We start from the raw sequence: 6,811 nt of genomic DNA on the forward strand, positions 1-6,811 counted from the left end.
TAGGCCTATATATATAATGAATAAATGTAGTTGACCATACTAGCAACGTACAGTGCTCGATACACGTGATAATGCAGAGCGTAAATATTGAAAATGTCTAACTTGTTGAACTTGGTAAAATCACTCCACAGACTGTTTCATGTTAATGCAATCTTCAGGAGTGAGAGCATAGAAGGATTATATGAATGCTAAGGCAGGTGAAAATGCAAATGAGTTAATTGTTTTTAAGTATTTGTTGTTGTGCCTGCATTTAGACAATAGCTCAGTTGTTTAGTATTAACTGTTTGTCTGAATATATTATGTGAAGTTTTTCGGTTATGCATAGGTTGCAGCGTTTTGTTTTTGGGGAGTAAGCCTATGCTCTGTCGATAATAGACCATTTGAAATGTAGGGTGTGTTGCTGTCTTAATTTCCATACGTATTTGGAGAGTACGGTGCTGTTTCTGTGCTTGGGGGTGTTAAAAGTGTATTTGTGGTTTGTGTATCGGGTTTTTGAACGGTGTGTCAGTGCGCCCGATGTAGCATTTTGTGTCATTTGAGTGGACAGTGGTTTGTAGATGAGGGATGAGGTGAGGCAATTTCCAGAGAGTGGACATTCGTCTTTTTTCCTGCAATTGCAGAGTTTATCTGGCTGTTGTTGCTTAGCAACCACCTCATCCATCATCTATAAATAAAACAAAGGGACAAGAAAATCCATCAGGAATTGACTGAGATTTGACTGTCAACAGATGTAAATGACTGGTTTCAAAAACTCGGTGCGGTGTAAATCGCTAATAAGTTGAAATTCATGCTGTTTAAATGGAAATTCCTTCGTACACGGGATTCTTATGGATCTACAAAATAAGAAAAAACCAAAAAACATGGAAACAAAAAATAGAGAAAAAATCACTAATTGTCCTACAGCTGAATGTTTAAGCTTGGAAATATAATTTTCTTTACATTTCATAATGAGAGTTAGTGGAGGGCTACGTAATTCAGTGGCGTATCCAAAGTGTGGTGATATAGCACCACCGCCCCACCCTCCGACCCCATTACTTCTACCTGCCACCAGCGAAAAACTCACTAACCAAATGTGAAATCTTAGATGAGAGAATGAAAATGGCTATAAATGTATCTATATATTAAGGAAACACCAAAAACTTCTTCTCCGTTCCGTTCCCCTCGCACCATAGATTCGAAACCCTCGCCACCCAACCGACAAAAAATTGGATCCGCCAGCCACTAAAATATCGAAAAAAAAAATATCTCACCTCTGCTTGGTGTTCATTTTCTATTCCTCTTGTAGCCTATAAGATGAATAAATAAATGCACATTAGTCAAAAATATGTTTGTTACTAATTTATCTCCTTCAAAAACAACGTAAACAAAATACACTGTTTATAGATTTTATCAGTTTTATAGAAGAACATAATGTCCAATGGACAAATCCTCAGGATAGCTTAGTTGGTAGAACAACCAATCCATAAATTGAAGCGTTTGGTTTAGAAACTTTATGAGAACACTCAAAACAAATCATTCATGATGTAATGTAATAAATATGAAAAACACATCCTAAAGAATTCACATACATAAAATAAGGAAAATATGAAAAATATTGTTAGCCTACACTTATTTGTTTTGAGCTACGATTCAATAATATATTAATATATATTTGATCTGTTACAATACAAAAAAGGTAAGAAGAGCTACGTAATATCAATATTCGTTTAAAAAGTGTTTAATTTATTAAATATCTCACCCTCGCTTTAATAATTAATAATGACAATTAGTCGAACATATTTTTGATCAAAAATGTATAACAGCAACATTGTTAATAATATCGTTCTGTACATTATTCTATTAGTAGGCGTATTTCATTTTTGGTTCTCAACCTTTCCATATTGGAGTTTATTTTAGGTTGTGGAAATTGTGTTTTTTTAACTCAACATATTAAACTTAATTTATTAATGATGTTTTATTAGTCGTGATTACACTCATGATTTTGAAATTTTTCGTTAACTGGCACCCCTATTGTGTTTGACCACTGGGAGATACGTCTTACTTTAAGTTTATAAAAAATGTTTGCGTTCTTTACATATCTTCTAATTTTTCTGTCCAATTTTATAATTTATATAAAAGTTAGCACCATTCCCCCCTAAATTTTCATTTCCTTCTAAATCTTAATTTCCTTCTAAATCTTAATTCCCTCCAAAATCTTCATTCCCCTTACATATTCATTCCCCCTTAAATATTTGGACGTCTGGTTCTTTGTTGTCGGATCAATCACCGTCATATACATCTACAACAAGAGCTGTCTCTTATACACATCTAGATGTGTATAAGAGACAGCCCCTATTGTGTTTGACCACTGGGACGTACATTTACATTTAATTCTAAATATAACATGCTTGACTTTTGAAAAGGTTACAATACTTCAATGGCACTAATGGATTTCACAAATAAAATTGTTAATGCATTCCTAAACCGACATCTCTCAATTGGCATTTTTATGGATATTTTAAAGGCTTTTGACACCAGTGACCACAGCATTCTTTTAATATAAATTCCTTACTATGGAGTCCGTGGACCTGCGAATAAACTTTTCAAACCTTTCAAACCGTGCCCAATGTACCAAGTATTCTAAGTCCACATCCAATCTCAGTCTAATTACATGTGGGGTCTCACAAGGTTGTCTACTTGGACCTCGGTTGGGACTTGACATCGAGGAATAAAAATACTTTAGTGTGCATGACACAGGAAACGGACGTGACACAGAAAAAGAAACAAAATCATGTGCAGGAAAAATAAACTTGGTGCGAGCTGTTCGAGACATAGTAGCAAGGTGGTTTACTTTAAATTTCTTTGTGTAATTTATTCCAATCTTTGATTGATCTATAACAAAAAGTACCGTATTTGACGCTTTAGTGGGCACTCTAAAATTTACTGAACTATTCGTAGTATTGTGGTTGTGGGATTAAGATATCGTATACAATTTAAAATGCATATATAAAGGAAAATTATAATGGAACACGTTATACACATGGTAGAATCTCAGAAGCTTACAAACTCTATCTTCAATGTTTAAAAACCTAAATTGTCAAGTTCTCGCTGACCAACATGAGCCCGGGGCTCTTGTCATTGATGAAACGAACTAATTTATTGTGTAGTGTTTTTTATGCACCAGCATACCAGAAAGAGAATAAATAATCAAAATTTGATTGACTTAGTCCTACATAATTATTTCGACAGTATGTTATAATACCTAAGATATTTTTCTTTAGAAGAAAGCCCGATTTCAATGTATAAATTAAATTGTTATCATTTAGAAATTTACAAAGCTGTTGATACACAGTTCTTTCTGCCTATTATTTTAGAAATCACTGGTAACAAACTAACAGGCCGGTAATTCTTAATGTCTGTTTGTTTACTTTTATGAAACAAAGGCTTGACCCGGGCAATTTTAAAATCAAGTGGCACAAAATTATTAGAAATTGATAAATTTATAATATGCGTTATTGGTTTAGTAAGTTTGTCTGCACCTTCTCTAAGGAAGCGTGCTGGAATTTTGTCGAATCTTGTACTTTCAGTTGAATTTATACTTTTAAGTTGATTTTCAATAAGTTCTTCATCAACAGGCCTCAATGAAAACCTATCGGAAACTTCCCTTGGTAAATTTATCCGATTTTGTTCTGTATAACCTTTCATTAAAAAAACGGGAGTTTCGTAACTAGGTTATTGAAATGGTAAGCTATTGAACATGTATCGTGTCTTAAGTTGTTGTCATAGCTTCCTCGGATTCGATGAGTTCTCTTCAAGTTCGTGAAGTATTATTTTCGCATTAGCCTTTTTTATATTTCGTTGAATTTTGTTCCGTAATACCTGTCTCTTATACACATCTAGATGTGTATAAGAGACAGGAATAGGGAAGCTCAATGATGACGGAACTTCCGTTTTTAACGCTGGCATCATGGAAAGTAAATCGTTGTGTCTGAACACCATGACCAGTTATGCCGCGGATTAGTGTACGCCTGGCGTTAGTTAAGCTACTGTTATTCCGTGAGTCTGAACATAGCCTAAATCCATACATTATCAAATTACGTTTCTTAAACTAAAAAAGGATGCCAAGGCTACATGGATGACTATTAATTCCATGATCAACAAAACTAATAAGGAACATCCTAATACTTCCCTGACAACATTTCAACTGCATTCAACAAACATTTTGTTGAACTCTTCCTTGCTAAAAAAATTTTCGAGTAAATACATCATTTCAAGACTTTCTACCTATTCTCATTCCAAATGCATTATTCTTTATCTCAGATTCAAATCTTCCGATATTGACAATTTCCACACCATAGTAATTAAATTTGTGTCTGACCTTAGGCCTACATCCTATCCATTGTCACATTTTCAATCTTGCCCTTTCTAATGTGTTCCCAGACAGGCTGAAGGTAGCGCACGTTACTCCTATATTTAAATCCGGCAACAAATCTGATCTTTCTAACTATCACCCTATTTTAATTCTATCCATTTTCTCGAAAGCCATGGGAAAAATCATCTATGACCGTACATTTACATTTAATTCTAAATATAACATGCTTGACTTTTGAAAAGGTTACAATACTTCAATGGCACTAATGGATTTCACAAATAAAATTGTTAATGCATTCCTAAACCGACATCTCTCAATTGGCATTTTTATGGATATTTTAAAGGCTTTTGACACCAGTGACCACAGCATTCTTTTAATATAAATTCCTTACTATGGAGTCCGTGGACCTGCGAATAAACTTTTCAAACCTTTCAAACCGTGCCCAATGTACCAAGTATTCTAAGTCCACATCCAATCTCAGTCTAATTACATGTGGGGTCTCACAAGGTTGTCTACTTGGACCTCGGTTGGGACTTGACATCGAGGAATAAAAATACTTTAGTGTGCATGACACAGGAAACGGACGTGACACAGAAAAAGAAACAAAATCATGTGCAGGAAAAATAAACTTGGTGCGAGCTGTTCGAGACATAGTAGCAAGGTGGTTTACTTTAAATTTCTTTGTGTAATTTATTCCAATCTTTGATTGATCTATAACAAAAAGTACCGTATTTGACGCTTTAGTGGGCACTCTAAAATTTACTGAACTATTCGTAGTATTGTGGTTGTGGGATTAAGATATCGTATACAATTTAAAATGCATATATAAAGGAAAATTATAATGGAACACGTTATACACATGGTAGAATCTCAGAAGCTTACAAACTCTATCTTCAATGTTTAAAAACCTAAATTGTCAAGTTCTCGCTGACCAACATGAGCCCGGGGCTCTTGTCATTGATGAAACGAACTAATTTATTGTGTAGTGTTTTTTATGCACCAGCATACCAGAAAGAGAATAAATAATCAAAATTTGATTGACTTAGTCCTACATAATTATTTCGACAGTATGTTATAATACCTAAGATATTTTTCTTTAAAAGAAAGCCCGATTTCAATGTATAAATTAAATTGTTATCATTTAGAAATTTACAAAGCTGTTGATACACAGTTCTTTCTGCCTATTATTTTAGAAATCACTGGTAACAAACTAACAGGCCGGTAATTCTTAATGTCTGTTTGTTTACTTTTATGAAACAAAGGCTTGACCCGGGCAATTTTAAAATCAAGTGGCACAAAATTATTAGAAATTGATAAATTTATAATATGCGTTATTGGTTTAGTAAGTTTGTCTGCACCTTCTCTAAGGAAGCGTGCTGGAATTTTGTCGAATCTTGTACTTTCAGTTGAATTTATACTTTTAAGTTGATTTTCAATAAGTTCTTCATCAACAGGCCTCAATGAAAACCTATCGGAAACTTCCCTTGGTAAATTTATCCGATTTTGTTCTGTATAACCTTTCATTAAAAAAACGGGAGTTTCGTAACTAGGTTATTGAAATGGTAAGCTATTGAACATGTATCGTGTCTTAAGTTGTTGTCATAGCTTCCTCGGATTCGATGAGTTCTCTTCAAGTTCGTGAAGTATTATTTTCGCATTAGCCTTTTTTATATTTCGTTGAATTTTGTTCCGTAATACACAATACTGATTATAGAGTTCAGTCCTGTTCCGAGTTCTCTCTCCTGGATGTCATTTAGAATATAAGCAGTCATTCACCATGGACCTATTAATAGGTCCATGCATTCACTCTTCCGTTCTTTGTTTATTCTAACATTTATGTAAGGTGCGACATAATCAAGTATAGATAGAAATATATCCTTGAACGCTGACCACGCTTCGTTCACGTCGTTTGAATGCAATACGTTCGACCAGTCGGTGTCATGAAGTGCATCCTGTCTTATTCATCCCATCTATTCTCAAACTTAAACCTATTCAAACCCAAAGCTATCAATAATTATTATTCCCGATCAACTAGAATTCATATACCTATTCATAATACAAATTACGTTTTACACAATATTAGCTACTCAGGTCTCACTTTCATCATAGAGAAAATAGAACTGTTCTATTTTCTCTATGCTTTCATTAACAACATTTACCACCCACAATCATAAATTCAGTTTCTTTACAATAATTTACATCAAAGCTTAAAAATCACTTGATTTCAAAATATTAACAATATTTATATTATCGGTCATTCCTTGATGTGTGCTGATGATGATCATAGATATATTTAATTACTTATTTACCTATTTATTTATATATTTATGTTTTTATTTATTTATTTTAGTTATTATTTGTAATGATGTAGTCATCATTGTTTTATTTACTTCTATTATTTAATTTAATATAATTTTATTGATTTTAGTGTATTTTATTGGTGAATGTTTATTGTAACTT

At 33.4% G+C, this 6,811-nt stretch overlaps 1 long non-coding RNA gene across 1 annotated transcript; it reads right to left on the reverse strand.

Annotated features, from left to right (window-relative positions):
- Positions 1–431: 431 nt before the first annotated feature.
- On the reverse strand, positions 432–2,271 carry LOC117118464. Its single transcript, XR_004447045.1, has 3 exons — positions 2,210–2,271; positions 1,251–1,286; positions 432–833 (listed from the first exon to the last, which is right to left on the reverse strand). It is a non-coding gene; the product is annotated as an uncharacterized LOC117118464 (long non-coding RNA).
- Positions 2,272–6,811: the final 4,540 nt, after the last annotated feature.

Source organism: Anneissia japonica, unplaced genomic scaffold (genome assembly GCF_011630105.1).
Source record: "Anneissia japonica isolate Jap-2015-1 unplaced genomic scaffold, ASM1163010v1 scaffold287869_len1821871_cov162, whole genome shotgun sequence".
Classification (NCBI taxonomy): Eukaryota; Metazoa; Echinodermata; class Crinoidea; order Comatulida; family Comatulidae; genus Anneissia; species Anneissia japonica.